Source organism: Schistocerca piceifrons, unplaced genomic scaffold, assembly GCF_021461385.2.
Source record: "Schistocerca piceifrons isolate TAMUIC-IGC-003096 unplaced genomic scaffold, iqSchPice1.1 HiC_scaffold_2304, whole genome shotgun sequence".
In the NCBI taxonomy this organism is placed as follows: Eukaryota; Metazoa; Arthropoda; class Insecta; order Orthoptera; family Acrididae; genus Schistocerca; species Schistocerca piceifrons.
The window spans coordinates 351,019-368,257 of NW_025728234.1; positions in this window are offsets into that span (position 1 = coordinate 351,019).

Here is a 17,239-nt window from a genome sequence, read left to right on the forward strand (position 1 = left end):
GGTCCAAGCGATAGAGTAAAGCTGCAGAAGTGCATCGGAATCTAATACTGATCTCCCAGGAAACGCTCAAAGCAAACCACAAACAATCATAAGATTTAACCTTATTGTACTTAAATCAGCATTGTGCCATTTGTATTAAATCCCGACGCAATTTCTGTGTGTCATCGTCCAAGTGAAGGTCCAAGGGATACAGTAAAGCAGCAGTAGTGCAATGGAATTTAGTACTGATCTCCCAGGAAACGCTCAGAGGAATCCATAAAACAATGTGAAGATTTACTCTTCTTGTATTTAAGTTGGCATTGTGCCTTTTGTATTAAATCCCGACGCAATATCTGTGTTTCATCGTCAATGTGAGGCCCCAAGGGATAGAGTAAAGCTGCAGTAGTGCATCGGAATCTAATACTGATCTCCCAGGAAACGCTCAAACAAACCACGAACAATGAGAAGATTTACTGTTCTTGTACCTAAGTCGGCATTACTGATCTCCCAGGAAACGCTCAAAGCTAACCACAAGCAATGAGAAGATTTAACCTTATTTTACTTAAGTCGGCATTGTGCCTTTTGTATTAAATACCGACGCAGTTTCTGTGTTTCATCGTCAATGTGCAGGTCCTAGGGATAAAGTAAAGCTGCAGTAGTGCATCGGAATCTAATACCGATCTCCCAGGACACGCTCAAAGCAAACCTCAAACTATGAGAAGATTTACTCTTCTTGTACTTAAGGCACCATTGTGCCGTTTGTTTTAAATCCCGACACAATGTCTGTCTTTCATCGTCAATCTGAAGGTCCAAGGGATAGAGTAAAGATGCAGTAGTGCATCGGAATCCAGTACTGATCTCCCAGGAAACGCTCGAAGCAAACCGCGAACAATGAGGAGGTTTACTTTTCTTGAACTTAAGTCGGCATTGTGCCTTTTGTATTAAATCCCGTCGCAATTTCTCTGTATCATCGTTAATCTGAGGGTCCACTGGATAATGTAAAGCTGAAGTAGTCCATCGGAATCTAATACTGATCTCCCAGGTAACACTCAAAGCAAACCACAAACAATGAGAAGATTTGATCCTCCTGTACTTAAGTCGGCATTGTGCATTTTGTATTAAATCCCGACGCAATATCTGTGTTTCATCGTCAATCTGAAAGTCCAAGGGATAGAGTAAAGCTGCAGTAGTGTATCGCAATCTAATACTGATCTCCCAGGAAACGCTCAAAGCAAACCACAAACAATGAGAGGATTACTCTTCTTGTACTTACGTCGGCAGTGTGCCTTTTGTGTTAAATCCCGACCCCATATATATGTTTCATCGTCAATGTGAAGGTCCACGGATAGAGTAAAGCTGCAGTAGTGCATCGGCATCTAATACTGATCTCCCAGGAAACGCTCAAAGCAAATCGCAAACAAAGACAGGATATATTCTTCTTGCACTTAAGTCGGCGTTGTGCCTTTTGTTTAAAATCCCGAAACAATTTCTGAGTTTCATCGTCAATCTGAAGGTCCAAGGGATAGAGTAAAGCTTCTTCAGTGCATCGGAATCTAATACTGATCTCCCAGGAAACGCTCAAAGCAAACCACAAACAATGAGAACATTTACACTTCTTGAACTAAATCCCATTGTGGCTTTTGTATTAAATCCCGACGCAATCACTGCGTTTCATCGTCAATGTGAAGGTCCAAGGGACAGAGTAAAGCTGCAGTGGTGCATCCGAGTCTATTACTAATCTCCCACGAATCGCTCCAAGCAAACCATAAACAAAAACAATGTTTACTCTTCTTGTACTTAAGTCGGAATTGCGCCTTTTATATTAAATCCCGATTCCATTTCTGTGTTTCATCGTCAATCTGATGGTCCAAGGTGTAGAGTAAAGCTTCAGTAGTGCATCGGAATCTAATACTGATCTCTCAGGAAACGCTCAAAGCAAACCACAAACAATGAGAAGGTTGACGCTTCATGAACGTAATTCGCCATTGTGCCTTTTGTAATAAATCCTGACGGTATCGCTGTGTTTCATCGTCAATGTGAAGGTCCATGGGACAGAGTAAAGCTGCAGTAGTGCATCGGATACTAATACAGATCTCCCAGGTAACGCTCAAACAAACCACAAACAATGATCAGTTTTACTATTCTTGTAATTAAGTCGGCATTGTGCCTTTTACATTAAATCGCGACGCGATTTCTGTGTTCCATCGTCAATGTGAAGGTCCAAGGGAATGAGCAAAGCTGCAGTAGTGTATCGGAATCTAATACTGATCTCCCAGGAAACGCTGGAAGCAAACCACAAACTAAAAGAATATTTACTCTTCTTGTACTTAAGTCGGCAATGTGCCTTTTGTATTAAATGCCGACGCAATTTCTGAGTTTCATCGTCAATGTGAAGGTTCGAGGCATAGAGTATGACTGCAGTAGTGCATCGGAGTCTAATGCTGATCTCCCACGAAGCGCTCAAAGCACACCACAAACAATGAGAAGATTGACTCTTTTTGTGCTTCAGTCGGCCTTGTGCCTTTTCAATTAAATCCCGACGCAATCACTGTGATTCATCGTCATTGTGAAGGTCCAAGGGATAGAGTAAAGCTGCAATAGTGAATCGGAATCTAATACTGATCACCTAGGAAACGCTCAAAGCAAACCACAAACAATGAGAAGATTTACTCTTCTTGTACTTAAGTCGCCATTGAGACTTTGTTTTATATCCCTACGCAATTTCTGTGTTTCATCGTCAATCTGAAGATCCAATGGATAGAGTAAAGCAGCAGTAGTGCATCGGAATGTAATACTGATCTCCCAGGAAACACTCAAAGCAAATCAGAAACAATGAGAAGATTTATTCTTCTTGAACTTAAGTCGGCATTGTGCCATTTTTACTAAATCCCGACGCAATCTCTGTGTTTCATCGTCAATGTGTTGGTCCTAGTGTCAGAGTAAAGCTGCAGTAGTGCATCGAAATCAAATACTGATCTTCTACGAAACGCTCAAAGCAAACCACGAACAATTAGAAGATTTAGTCTTGTTGTACTTATGTCGGCATTGTGCCTTATGTATTAAATCCCGACGCAATTTCTGTGTTTCATCGTCAATGTGAAGGTCCAAGCGATAGAGTAAAGCTGCAGTAGTGTATCGCAATCTAATTCTGATCTCCCAGGAAACGTTCAAAGCAAACCACAAACAAATAGAACATTTACTCATCTTTTACTTAAGTCAGCATTGTGTCTTTTGTATTAAATCGTGACGCAATTTCTGTGTTTCTTCGTCAATGTGAGGGTACAAGGGATAGAGTAAAGCTGCAGTAGTGCATCGGAATCTAATACTGATCCCCCAGGAAACGTCAAAGCAAACCACACACAATGAGAAGATTCAACCTGATTGTACTTAAGTCGGCATTGTGCCTTTTGTATTAAATCCCGACGCAATTTCTGAGTTTCATCTTCAATGTGAGTGTTCATGGAATAGAGTATAGCTGCAGTAGTGTATCGGATTCTAATGCTGATCTCCCAGGAAACGCTGAAAGGAAATCACAAACAATGAGAAGATTGACTCCTTTTGTACTTCAGTCGGCGGTGTGCCTTTTGTATTATATCCCAACGCATATTGCTGTGTTTCTTCGTCAATGCGAAGGACCAAGTGATAAAGTAAAGCTGCAGTAGTGCATCGGAATCTAATACCGATCTCCCAGGAAACGCACAAAGCAAACCACAAACAATGATAAGACTTACTCTTCTTGAACTTAAGTCGGCATTGTGCCTTTTGTATTAAATCCCGACGCAATTTCTGAGTGTAATCGTCAATGTGAAAGTCCAAGGGAAGGAGTCAAGCAACAGTGGTGCATCAAAATCAAGTACTGATCTCCCAGGAAACGCTCAAAGCAAACCATGAATAATGAGAAGATTAACTCTTCTTGTACTTAAGTCTGCATTGTGCCATTTGTATTAAATCCCGACGCAATATCTGTGTTTCATCATCAATGTGAAGATCCTAGGGATACAGTAAAGCTGCAGTAGTGCACCGCAATCTAATACTGATCTCCCAGGAAACGCTCAAAGCAAACCACAAACAATGTGAACATTTACTCTTCCTGTACTTAAGTCGGCATTGTGCCTTTTGTATTAAATCCCGACGCAATTTCTGTGTTTCATAGTCAATGTGAACGTCCAAGGTATAGATTAAAGCTGCAATAGTGCATAGGAATCTAGTACTGATGTCCCAGGAAACGCTCATAGCAAACCACAAACAATGAGAAGATTTAGTCCTCTTGTACTTAAGTCTGCATTGTGCCTTTTGGGTTAAATCCCGACGCAATTTCTGTGGTTCATCGTCAATGTGAAGGTCCAAGGGATAGAGTAAAGCTGCAGTGGTGCATCGGAATCTAATACTGGTCTCACAAAGAAACGCCCTAATCAAACCAAAAACAATGAGAAGATTTCTTCTTCTTGTACTTAAGTCGGCATTGTGCACTTTGTATTAAATACCGACGCAATTTCTTAGTTTCATCGTCTATGTGACGGTTCAAGGGATAGAGTATAGCTGCAGTAGTGTATCGGAATCTAATGCTGATCTCCCAGGAAACGCTCAAAGCAAACTACAAACAATGAGAAAATTGACTCCTTTTGTATTTCAGTCGGCCTTGTGCCTATTGTATTAAATCCCGACGCATATTGCTGTGTTTCATCGTCAATGTGAAGGACCAAGTGGTAGAGTAAAGCTGCAGTAGTCCAATGAAATCTAGTACTGATCTCCCAGGAGGCGCTCAGAGCAAACCACAAACAATGAGAAGATTTACTCTTCTTAAACTAAAGTCGGCATTGCGCCTTTTGTATTATATCTCGACGCAATTTCTGTGTTTCATTACCAATGTGAGGGACCAAGGGATAGAGTAAAGCTGCAGTAGTCCTTTGGAATCTAGTACTGATCTCCCAGGAAACCTTCATCGAAACCACAAACAATGAGAAGATTTACTCTTCTTAAACTAAAGTCGGCATTGTGCCTTTTGTATTAAATACCGACGCAATATCTGTGTTTAATCGCCATTGTGAGGGTCCAAGGGATAGAGTAAACCTGCAGTAGTCCTTCGGAATCTAGTACTGATCTCCCAGGAAACGTTCAAACGAAACCACAAACAATGAGGAGATTTACTCATCTTGTACTTAAGTCGGCATTGTGCATTTTGTATTAAATCCCCTACGCAATTTCTCTGTTTCATCGTGAAGGAGAAGGTCCAAGGGATAGAGTAAAGCTGCAGTAATGCAGCCAAATCTAATGCTGATGTCCCAGGAAACGCCCAAACCAAACCACAAACAATGAGAAGATGTAGTCTTCTTGTACATAAGTTGGTATTCTGCCTTTTGCATTAAATCTCGACGCCATTTCTGTGTTTCTTCGACAATGTGAAGGTCCTGGGAATAGAGTAAAGCTGCAGTAGTGCTTCGGAATCTAGTACTGATCTCCCACCAATCGGTCAAAGGAAACCACAAATAATGAGAAGATTGACTCTTCTTGTACTTTAGTCAACACTGTGCATTTTGTATTAAATCCCGACGCAATTTCTCTGTTTCATCGTCAATGTGAAGATCCAGGTATACAGTAAAGCTGCAGTAGTGCAACAGAAACTAATACTGATCTCCCAGGAAACGCTCAAAGCAAACCACAAACAATGCGAAGATTTACTCTTCCTGTACTTAAATCGGCATTGTGCCTTTTGTATTAAATCCCGACGCAAATTCTGTGTTTCATCGTCAATGTGGAGATCCAAGGGATTGAGTAATGCTGTAGTAGTGCATGGGAAACTAATACTGATCTCTCAGGATACGCTTAATGCAAACCACAAACAATGAGTAGAATTACACTTCTTGTACTTATGTCGGCAATGTGCCTTTTTTATTAACTCCCGACGGAAATACTGAGTTTCATCGTCAATGTGAAGCTTTGAGGGATAGAGCAAAGCTGCAGTAGTGCATCGGAATGTAATACTTATCTAGCAGGAAATGCTCAAAAAAAAACCACAAACAATGAATAGATTGTCTCTTTTTGTACTTAAGTCGGCATTGTGCCTTTTGTATTAAATCCCGTGGCAATTTCTGTGTTTCATCGTCGATGTGAAGGTAACAGGGATAGAGTAAGGCTGCAGTAGTGCATCGGAATCTGATACTGATCTCAAAGGAAACGCTAAAAGGAAACCACAAACAATTAAAAGATTTACTCTTATTGTACTTAAGTCGGCATTGTGCCTTTTGTATTAAATCCTGACGCCATTTCAGTGTTTCATCGTCATTGTGACGGTGCAAGGTATAGAGTAAAGATGCAGTAGTGCATCGGAATCTAACACTGATCTCCGAGGAAACGCTGAAAACAAACCACAAACAACGAGAAGATATACTCTTCTTGTACTTAAGTCGGCATTGTGCCTTTTGTACCATTTGTATTAAATTCCGACACAATTTCTGTGTTTCATCGTCAATGTAAAAGTCGAAGGGATAGAGATAAAGCTGCGGTAGAGCATCGGAATCTAATACTGATCTCCCAGGGAACGCTCAAAGCAAACCACAAACAATGGGAAGATTTACTCTTCTTGTACTTAAGTTGGCATTGTGCCTTTTGTATTAAATCCTGACGCCATTTCAGTGTTTCATCGTCAATGTGAAGGTCCTAGGGATAGAGTAAAGCCGCAGTAGTGCTTCGGAATGTAGTACTGATCTCCCAGGAAACGCTCAAAGGAAACCACAATCAATGAGAGGATTTACTCTTCTTGTACTTAATTCGGCATTGTGCATTTTGTATTAAATCCCGACGCAATTTCTCTGTTTCATCGTCAAGGTAAAGGTCCAAGGGATAGAGTAAAGCTGCAGTAGTGCATCTGAATCTGATACTGATGCCCCTGGAAACGACCAAATTAATCCACAAACAATGGGAAGATTTAGTCTTCTTGTACTTAAGTCAGCATTGTGCCTTTTGGGTTAATTCCCGACGCAATCTTTGTGTTTCATCGGCAAAGTGAAGGTCCAAGGCATAGAGTAAAGTTGCAGTAGTGCATCGGAATCTAATACTGATCTCCCAGGAAACGCTTAAAGCAAACCACAAACATCGAGATGATTAAGTCTTCTTGTACTTAAGCCGGTATTGTGCCTTTTGGGTTAATTCCTGACGCAATTTCTGCACTTCATCGTCAAAGTGAAGTTCCAAGGGATAGAGTAAAGTTGCAGTAGAGCATCAGAATCTAATACTGATCTCCAAGGACACGCTCAAAGCAAGCCACAAACAACGACAGGATATACTCTTCTTGTACTTAAGTCGGCATTGTGCCTTTTGTATATAATAACGACGCAATTTCTGTATTTCATCATCAAGGTGAGGGCCCAAGGAATATAGTAAAGCTGCAGTAGTGCATTGGAATCTAATACTGATCTCCCAGGACACGCTCAAAGAAAACCACAAACAATGACATGATTTACTCTTCTTGTACTTAAGTCGGCATTATGCCCTTTGTAGTAAATCCCGACGCCATTTCTGTGTTTCATCTTCAATGTGAAGGTCCTAGTGAAAGAGTAAAGCTGCAGTAGTGCTTCAGAATCTAGTACTGATCTCCCAGGAAACCTTCAAAGGAAACCACAAACAATGAGGAGATTTACTCTTCTTGTACTTAAGTCGGCATTGTGCATTTTTTATTAAATCCCGACGCAATTTCTCTGTTTCATCGTGAAGGAGAAGGTCCAAGGGATAGAGTTAAGCTGCAGTAGTGCATCGGAATCTAATACTGTTGTCCCAGCAAACACCCAAACCAAACCACAAACAATGTACTTCAGTCGGCATTTTGCCTTTTGTATTACATCCCGACGCAATTTCTATGTTTCTTCGTCAATGTGAAGGTCCAAGGGATAGAGTAATGCTGCAGTAGTGCATCGGAATCTAATACTGATCCCCCAGGAAACGCTAAAAGCAAACCACAAACTATTAGAAGATTTACTTTTCTTGTACTTAAGTTGGCATTGTGCCTTTTGTATTAAATCCCGACGCAATATCTGAGTTTCATCGTCAATGTGAAGGTTCAAGGGATTGAGTAAAGCTGCAGTAGTGCATCGGAATCTAATACTGATGTCCAAGGAAACGCTCAACTAAACAACAAACAATAAGAAGATATACTTATCTTGAATTTAAGTCGTCATTGTGGCTATTGTTTTAAATCCCGACGCAATTTCTGTGTTTCGTCATCAATGTGAAGGTTCAGGGGATAGAGTAAAGCTGCAGTAGTGCATCGGAATCTAATACTGATCTCCCAGAAAACGCTCAAAGCAAACAACAAACAAAAAGTCTATTTACTCTTCATGTACTTAAGTCGACATTGTGCCTTTTGTATTAAATCCCGACGCAACTTCTGAGTTTCATCGTCAATGGGAAGGTACAAGGGATAGAGTAAAGCTGCGGCAGTGCATCGGAATATAATACTGATCTCCAAGGAAGCGCCCAAAGCAAACCACAAACAATGAGGAGATTTACTCTTCTTGTACTTCAGTCGGCATTGTGTCTTTTGTATTACATTCCGACGCAAATTCTGTGTTTGATCGTCAATCTGAAGTCCAAGGGATTGAATAAAGCTGCAGTAGTGCATCGGAATCTAATACTGATGTCCAAGGAAACGCTCAAATCAAACAACAAACAATAAGAAGATATACTCTTGTTGTATTTAAGTCGGCATTGTGGCTAATGTTTTAAATCCAGACGCAAATTCTGTGTTTCGTCGTCAGTGTGAAGGTCCAGGGGGTTGCGAGAAGTTGCAGTAGTGGATCGTAATCTAATACTCATCTCCCAGGAAACGCTCAAAGCAAACCACAAACAATGAGAAGATTTACTCTTCTTGTACTTAAGCCGACATTGTGCCTTTTGTATAAAATCCCGACGCAATTTCTGTGTTTCATCGTCAATGTGAAGGTCCAAGGTGTAGGGTAAATCTGCAGTAGTGCATCGGAATCTAGTACTGATCTCCCAGGAAACCCTCGAAGCATACCACGAACAATGAGAAGATTTACTCTTCTTGTACTTAAGTCAGCATTGTGCCTTTTGTATTAAATCCCGACGCAATTTCTGTGTTTAATCGTCAATGTGAAGGTCCAAGGGATAGACTATCGCTGCAGTAGTGCATCGGAAACTAATACGGATCATCCAATAAACGCTCAAAGCAAGCCACAAAAAATGAGAAGAATTACTCTTCTTGTACTTATGTCGGCATTGTGCGTTTTGTATTAAATACCTACGCAATTTCTGAGTTTCATCGTCAATTTGAAGGTACAAGGGATGGAGTAAAGCTGCAGTAGTGTATTGGAATCTAATACTGATCTCCCAGAAAACGTTCAAAGCAAACCACAAACAATGAGAAGATTGATTCTTTTTGTACTTAACTCGGCATGGTACCTTTTGTATTATATCCCGACGCAATTTCTGTGTTCCATCGTCAATGTGAAGGTCCAAGGTATAGGGTAAAGCTGCAGTAGTGCATCGGAATCTAGTACTGATCTTCCAGGAAACCCTCGAAGCATACCACGAACAATGAGAAGATTTAATCTTCTAGTACTTAAGTCGGCATTGTGCCTTTTGTATTAAATCCCGACGTAAGTTCTAAGTTTCATCGTCAATGTGAAGGTCCAAGGGATAGAGTAAAGCTGCAGTAGTGCATCGGAATCTCATACTGATCTCCCAGGGAACGCTCAAAGCAAAGAACAATCAAAGAGATGATTGACACTTCTTGTACTTAACTCGGCATGGTACCTTTTGTATTATATCCCGACGCAATTTCTGTGTTTCATCGTCAGTGTGAGGGTCCAAGGGATAGAGAGAATCTGCAGTAGTGCATCGTAATCTAATACTCATCTCCCAGGAAACGCTCAAAGCAAACCACAAACAATGAGGAGGTTTACTCTTCTTGTACTTTAGTCGGCATTGTGTCTTTTGTATTACAATCCGACGCAAATTCTGTATTTGATCGTCAATGTTAAGCCCAAGGGATAGAGTAAAGGTGCAGTAGTGCATCGGAATCTAATACTGATCTCCCAGGAAACGCTCAGATCATACCAGAAACAATGAGTAAGTTTAGACTACTTGAACTGAAGTCGGCATCGTGCCTTTTGTATTATATCCCGACGCAATATCTGAGTTTCATCGTCAATATGAAGGTCCTAGGGATAGAGTAAAACTACAGTAGTGCATCGGAATCTAATGTTGATCTCCCAGGAAACGCTCAAAGCAAACCACGAACATTGAGAAGAATCACTCTTCTAGTACTTAATTCGGCATTTTGCCTTTTTTATTAAGTCCCGACTCAATCTCTATTTTTCATCGTCACTGTGAAGGTGCAAGGGATAGAGTAAAGCTGAACTAGTGAATCCGAGTCTAATATTTAACTCCTAGGAAACGCTCAAAGTAAACCACAAACAAAAAATTATTTACTCTCCTTGTCCTTAAGTCGACATTGTGCCATTTGTGTAAAATCCCGGCGCAATTTATGTGTTTCATCGTCAATGTGAAAGTCCAAGGTATAGAGTAAAGCTGCAGTAGTGCATCGGAATCTAGTACTGATCTCGCAGGAAACCCTTGAAGCATACCTGGAACAATGAGAAGATATCCTCTTTTTGTACTTAAGTCGACATTGTGCCTTTTGTATTAAATCGCGACGCGATATCTGTGTTTCATCGCCAATGTGGAGGTCCAAGGGATAGAGTAACGCTGCAGTAGCGGATCGGAAACTAATACTGATCTCTCAGGAAACGCTCAAAGGAAACTACAAACAATGAGAGGATATACTCTTCTTGTACTTTAGTCGGCATTGTGCCTTTTGTATTATATCACGACGCAATTTCTGTGTTTCATCGTCAGCGTGAGGGTCAAAGGGATAGAAAAAAGCTGCAGTAGTGCATCGTAATCTAATATACATCTCCCAGGAAACGCTCAAAGCAAACCACAAACAATGAGCAGATTTACTCTTCTTGTACTTAAGTCGGCATTGTGCCTTTTGTATTACATCCCGACGATATTTCTGTGTTTCATCGTCAATGTGAAGGTACTAGTGATGGATTGAAGCTGCGTTAGTGCTTTGGAATCTAGTACTAATCTCCCAGGAAATCTTCAAAGGAAACCACAAACAATGAGAAGAGTTACTCTTCTTGTACTTAAGTCGGCATTGTGCAATTTGTATTAAATCCCGACGCAATTTCTCTGTTTCATCGTGAAGGAGAAGGTCCAAGAGATAGAGTAAAGCTGCAGTAGTGCATCGGAATGTAATACTGATATCCCAGGAAACACCCAAACCAGACCACAATCAATGAGAAGATTTAGCGTTCTTGTACTTAAGTCTGCATTGTGCCTCTTGTATTAAATCCCGACGCCATTTCTGTGTTTCATCGACAATGGGAAGGTTCAAGGGATTGAGTATAGCTGTGGTAGTGCATCGGAATCAAATGCTGATCTCCCAGGATACACTCAACACCAACCTCAAACAATGAGAAGATTGAATCTATTTGTACCACAGTCCTCCTTGTGCCTTTTGTATAAATCCCGACGCATATGTCTGTGTTTCATTGTGAATGTGAAGGCCTAGGGATAGATTAAAGCTGCAGTAGTGCACTGGAATCTAGTACTGATCTCCCAGGAAACGCTCAGAGCAAACCACAAACAATGAGAAGATTTACTCTTCCAGTACTTATGTCGGCATTGTGCCTTTAGTATTACATCCCGACGCCATTTCTGTATTTCATCGTCATTGTGAAGGTGCAAGGTATAGAGTAAAGCTGCAGTAGTGAATCGGAATCTAATACTGATCCCCGAGTAAACGCTGAAAACAAACCACAAACAACGAGAAGATATACTCTTCTTGTACTTAAGTCGGCATTGTGCCTTTTGTATCAAATCGCGAAGCAATTTCCGTGTTTCATCGTCACTGTGAAGGTCCAAGGGATAGAGTAAAGTTGCAGTAGTGCATTGGAATCTAATACTGGTCTCCCAGGAAACGCTCAAAGCAATCCACGAACAATGAGAAGATTTACTCTTCTAGTACTTAATTCGGCATTTTGCCTTTTATATTAAATCCCGACTCAGTCTCTGTGTTTCATCGTTAATGTGAAGGTGCAAGAAATAGAGTAAAGCTGAACTAGTGAATCCGAGCCTAATAAATAAACTCCCAGGAAACGCTCGAAGTAAACCGCAAACAAAAAATTATTTACTCTTCTTGTACTTAAGTCGACATTGTGCCATTTGTATTAAATCCCCACGCAATTTCTGTGTTTCATCGTCAATGTGAAGGTGCAAGGTATAGACTAAAGCCCCAGTAGTGCATCGGAATCTAGTACTGATCTCCCAAGGAAGGTTCAAAGCAAACCACAAACAATGAGAAGATTAACTCTTCTTGTACTTAAGTCGGCATTGTGCCTTTTCTATTAAGTCGCGACGCAATTTCTGTGGTTCATCGTCAATGTGAAGGTCCAAGGGATAGAGTAACGCTGCAGTAGCGTATCGGAAACTAATACTGCTCTCCCAGGAAACGCTCAATGCAAACCACAAACAATGAGAAGAATTACTCTTCTTGTACTTAAGTCGGCATTGTGCCTTTTGTATTAAGTCGCGACGCAATTTCTGTGTTTCATCGTCAATGTGAAGGTCCAAGGGATAGAGTAACGCTGAAGTAGCGCATAGGAAACTAATACTGATCTCCCAGGAAACGCTCAAAGCAAACCACACACAAGGAGAGGATATACTCTCTGGTACTTTAGTCGCCATTGTGAATTTGTATTACATCCCGACGCACTTTCTGTGTTTCATCGTCAGTGTGAGGGTCCAAGGGATAGAAAAAAGCTGCAGTAGTGCATCGTAATCTAATACACATCTCCCAGGAAACGCTCAAAGCAAACCACAAACAATGAGCAGATTTACTCTTCGTGTACTTAAGTCGGCATTGTGCCTTTTGTATTACATCCCGACGCCATTTCTGTGTTTCATCGTCAATGTGAAGGTCCTAGTGATAGAGTAAAGCTGCAGTAGTGCATCGGAATGTAATATTGATGTCGCAGGAAACGCCCAAACCAACCCACAAACAATGAGAAGATTTAGACTTCTTGTACTTAAGTCTGCATTGTGCCTCTTGTATTAAATCCCGACGCCATTTCTGTGTTTCATCGACAATGTGAAGGTTCAAGGGATTGAGTATAGCTGCGGTATTGCATCGGAATCAAATACTGATCTCCCAGGATACGCTTAACACAAACCTCAGACAATGAGAAGATTGACTCTATTTGTACCACAGTCCTCCTTGTGCCTTTTGTATAAATCCCGTAGCATATGTCTGTGTTTCATCGTGAATGTGAAGGCCTAGGGATAGATTAAAGCTGCAGTAGTGCACTAGAATCTAGTACTGATCTCCCAGGAAATGCTCAGAGCAAACCACAAACAATGAGAAGACATACTCTTCCAGTACTTATGTAGGCATTGTGCCTTTAGTATTATTTCCCGACGCCATTTCTGTGTTTCATCGTCATTGTGAAGGTGCAAGGTATAGAGTAAAGCTGCAGTAGTGCATCGGAATCTAATACTGATCTCCGAGGAAACGCTGAAAACAAACCACAAACAACGAGAAGATATACTCTTCTTGTACTTAAGTCGGCATTGTGCCTTTTGTATTAAATCCCGAAGCAATTTCTGAGTTTCATCGTCACTGTGAAGGTCCAAGGGATAGAGTAAAGCTGCAGTTGTGCATCGGAATCTAATACTGATCTCCCAGGAAACGCTCAAAGCAATCCACGAACAATGAGAAGATTTACTCTTCTAGTACTTAATTCGGCATTTGGCGTTTTATATTAAATCCCGACTCAATCTCTGTGTTTCATCGTCAATGTGAAGGTCCAAGGGATAGAGGAAAGCTGACCTAGTGCATCCAAGTCAAATACTGGTCTCACAGGAAACGCACAAAGTAAACCACAAACAAAATAATATTTACTCTTCTTGTACTTAAGTCGACATTGTGCCTTTTGTATAAAATCCCGACGCAATTTCTGTGTTTCATCGTCAATGTGAAGGTCCAAGGTATAGAGTAAAGCTGCAGTAGTGCATCGGAATCTAGTACTGAACTCCCAGGAAAAGCTCGAAGCAAACCACGAACAATGAGTAGATTTACTCTTCTTGTACTTAAGTTGGCATTGTGCCTTTTGTATTGAATCCCGACGCAATTTCTGTGTTTCATCGTCAATGAGATGGTCCAAGGGATAGAGTAAAGCTGCAGTAGTGCATCGGAATCTAATACTGACCTCCCAGGAACGCTCAAATCAGACCACATTCAATGAGAATATTTACTCTACTTGTACTTAAGCCCGCATTGTGGCTTTTGTATTAAATCCCGACGCAATTTCTGTGTTTCTTCGTCAATTTGAAGGTCCAAGGGATAGAGTAACGCTGCAGTAGTGCATCGGAAACTAATACTGTTCTCCCAGGAAACGCTCAATGCAAACCGAAAACAATGAGAAGAATTACTCTTCTTGTACTTCAGTCGGCATTGTGTCTTTTGTATTACATTCCGACGCAAATTCTGTGTTTGATCGTCAATCTGAAGTCCAAGGGATTGAGTAATGCTGTAGTAGTGCATGGGAAACTAATACTGATCTCTCAGGATACGCTTAATGCAAACCACAAACAATGAGTAGAATTACACTTCTTGTACTTATGTCGGCAATGTGCCTTTTTTATTAACTCCCGACGGAAATACTGAGTTTCATCGTCAATGTGAAGCTTCAAGGGATAGAGCAAAGCTGCAGTAGTGCATCGGAATGTAATACTTATCTAGCAGGAAATGCTCAAAACAAACCACAAACAATGAATAGATTGTCTCTTTTTGTACTTAAGTCGGCATTGTGCCTTTTGTATTAAATCCCGTGGCAATTTCTGTGTTTCATCGTCGATGTGAAGGTGAAAGGGATAGAGTAAGGCTGCAGTAGTGCATCGGAATCTGATACTGATCTCAAAGGAAACGCTAAAAGGAAACCACAAACAATTAAAAGATTTACTCTTATTGTACTTAAGTCGGCATTGTGCCTTTTGTATTAAATCCTGACGCCATTTCAGTGTTTCATCGTCATTGTGACGGTGCAAGGTATAGAGTAAAGCTGCAGTAGTGCATCGGAATCTAACACTGATCTCCGAGGAAACGCTGAAAACAAACCACAAACAACGAGAAGATATACTCTTCTTGTACTTAAGTCGGCATTGTGCCTTTTGTACCATTTGTATTAAATTCCGACACAATTTCTGTGTTTCATCGTCAATGTAAAAGTCGAAGGGATAGAGATAAAGCTGCGGTAGTGCATCGGAATCTAATACTGATCTCCCAGGGAAAGCTCAAAGCAAACCACAAACAATGATAAAGTTTACTCTTCTTGTACTTAAGTTGGCATTGTGCCTTTTGTATTAAATCCTGACGCCATTTCAGTGTTTCATCGTCAATGTGAAGGTCCTAGGGATAGAGTAAAGCCGCAGTAGTGCTTCGGAATGTAGTACTGATCTCCCAGGAAACGCTCAAAGGAAACCACAATCAATGAGAGGATTTACTCTTCTTGTACCTAATTCGGCATTGTGCATTTTGTATTAAATCCCGACGCAATTTCTCTGTTTCATCGTCAAGGTGAAGGTCCAAGGGATAGAGTAAAGCTGCAGTAGTGCATCTGAATCTAATACTGATGTCCCTGGAAACGACCAAATTAATCCACAAACAATGGGAAGATTTAGTCTTCTTGTACTTAAGTCAGCGTTGTGCCTTTTGGGTTAATTCCCGACGCAATCTTTGTGTTTCATCGGCAAAGTGAAGGTCCAAGGCATAGAGTAAAGTTGCAGTAGTGCATCGGAATCTAATACTGATCTCCCAGGAAACGCTTAAAGCAAACCACAAACATCGAGATGATTAAGTCTTCTTGTACTTAAGTCGGTATTGCGCCTTTTGGGTTAATTCCTGACGCAATTTCTGCACTTCATCGTCAAAGTGTAGTTCCAAGGGATAGAGTAAAGTTGCAGTAGAGCATCAGAATCTAATACTGATCTCCAAGGAAACGCTCAAAGCAAGCCACAAACAACGACAGGATATACTCTTCTTGTACTTAAGTCGGCATTGTGCCTTTTGTATATAATAACGACGCAATTTCTGTGTTTCATCATCAAGGTGAGGGTCCAAGGAATATAGTAAAGCTGCAGTAGTGCATTGGAATCTAATACGGATCTCCCAGGACACGCTCAAAGAAAACCACAAACAATGACATGATTTACTCTTCTTGTATTTAAGTCGGCATTATGCCCTTTGTAGTAAATCCCGACGCCATTTCTGTGTTTCATCTTCAATGTGAAGGTCCTAGTGAAAGAGTAAATCTGCAGTAGTGCTTCAGAATCTAGTACTGATCTCCCAGGAAACCTTCAAAGGAAACCACAAACAATGAGGAGATTTACTCTTCTTGTACTTAAGTCGGCATTGTGCATTTTTTATTAAATCCCGACGCAATTTCTCTGTTTCATCGTGAAGGAGAAGGTCCAAGGGATAGAGTTAAGCTGCAGTAGTGCATCGGAATCTAATACTGATGTCCCTGGAAACACCCAAACCAAACCACAAAAATGAGAAGATTTAGTCTTCTTGTACTTAAGTCGGCATTGTGCCTTTTGAATTAAATCCCGACGCCGTTTCTGTGTTTCTTCGACAATGTGAAAGTCCTAGGAACAGAGTAAAGCTGCAGTAGTGCTTCGGAATCTAGTACTGATCTCCCACGAAGCGCTCAAAGGAAACCACAAACAATGAGAAGATTGAATCTTCTTGTACTTAAGTCGGCATTGTGCCTTTTGTATTACATCCCGACGCCATTTCTGTGTTTCATCGTCAATGTGAAGGTCCTAGTGATGGATTGAAGCTGCATTAGTGCTTTGGAATCTAGTACTGATCTCCCAGGAAATCTTCAAAGGAAACCACAAACAATGAGAAGAGTTACTCTTCTTGTACTTAAGTCGGCATTGTCCATTTTGTATTAAATCCCGACGCAATTTCTCTGTTTCATCGTGAAGGAGAAGGTCCAAGAGATAGAGTAAAGCTGCAGTAGTGCATCGGAATGTAATGCTGATGTCCCAGGAAACGCCCAAACCAAACCACAAACAATGAGAAGATGTAGCCTTCTTGCACTTAAGTCTGCATTGTGCCTCTTGTATTAAATCCCGACGCCATTTCTGTGTTTCATCGACAATGTGAAGGTTCAAG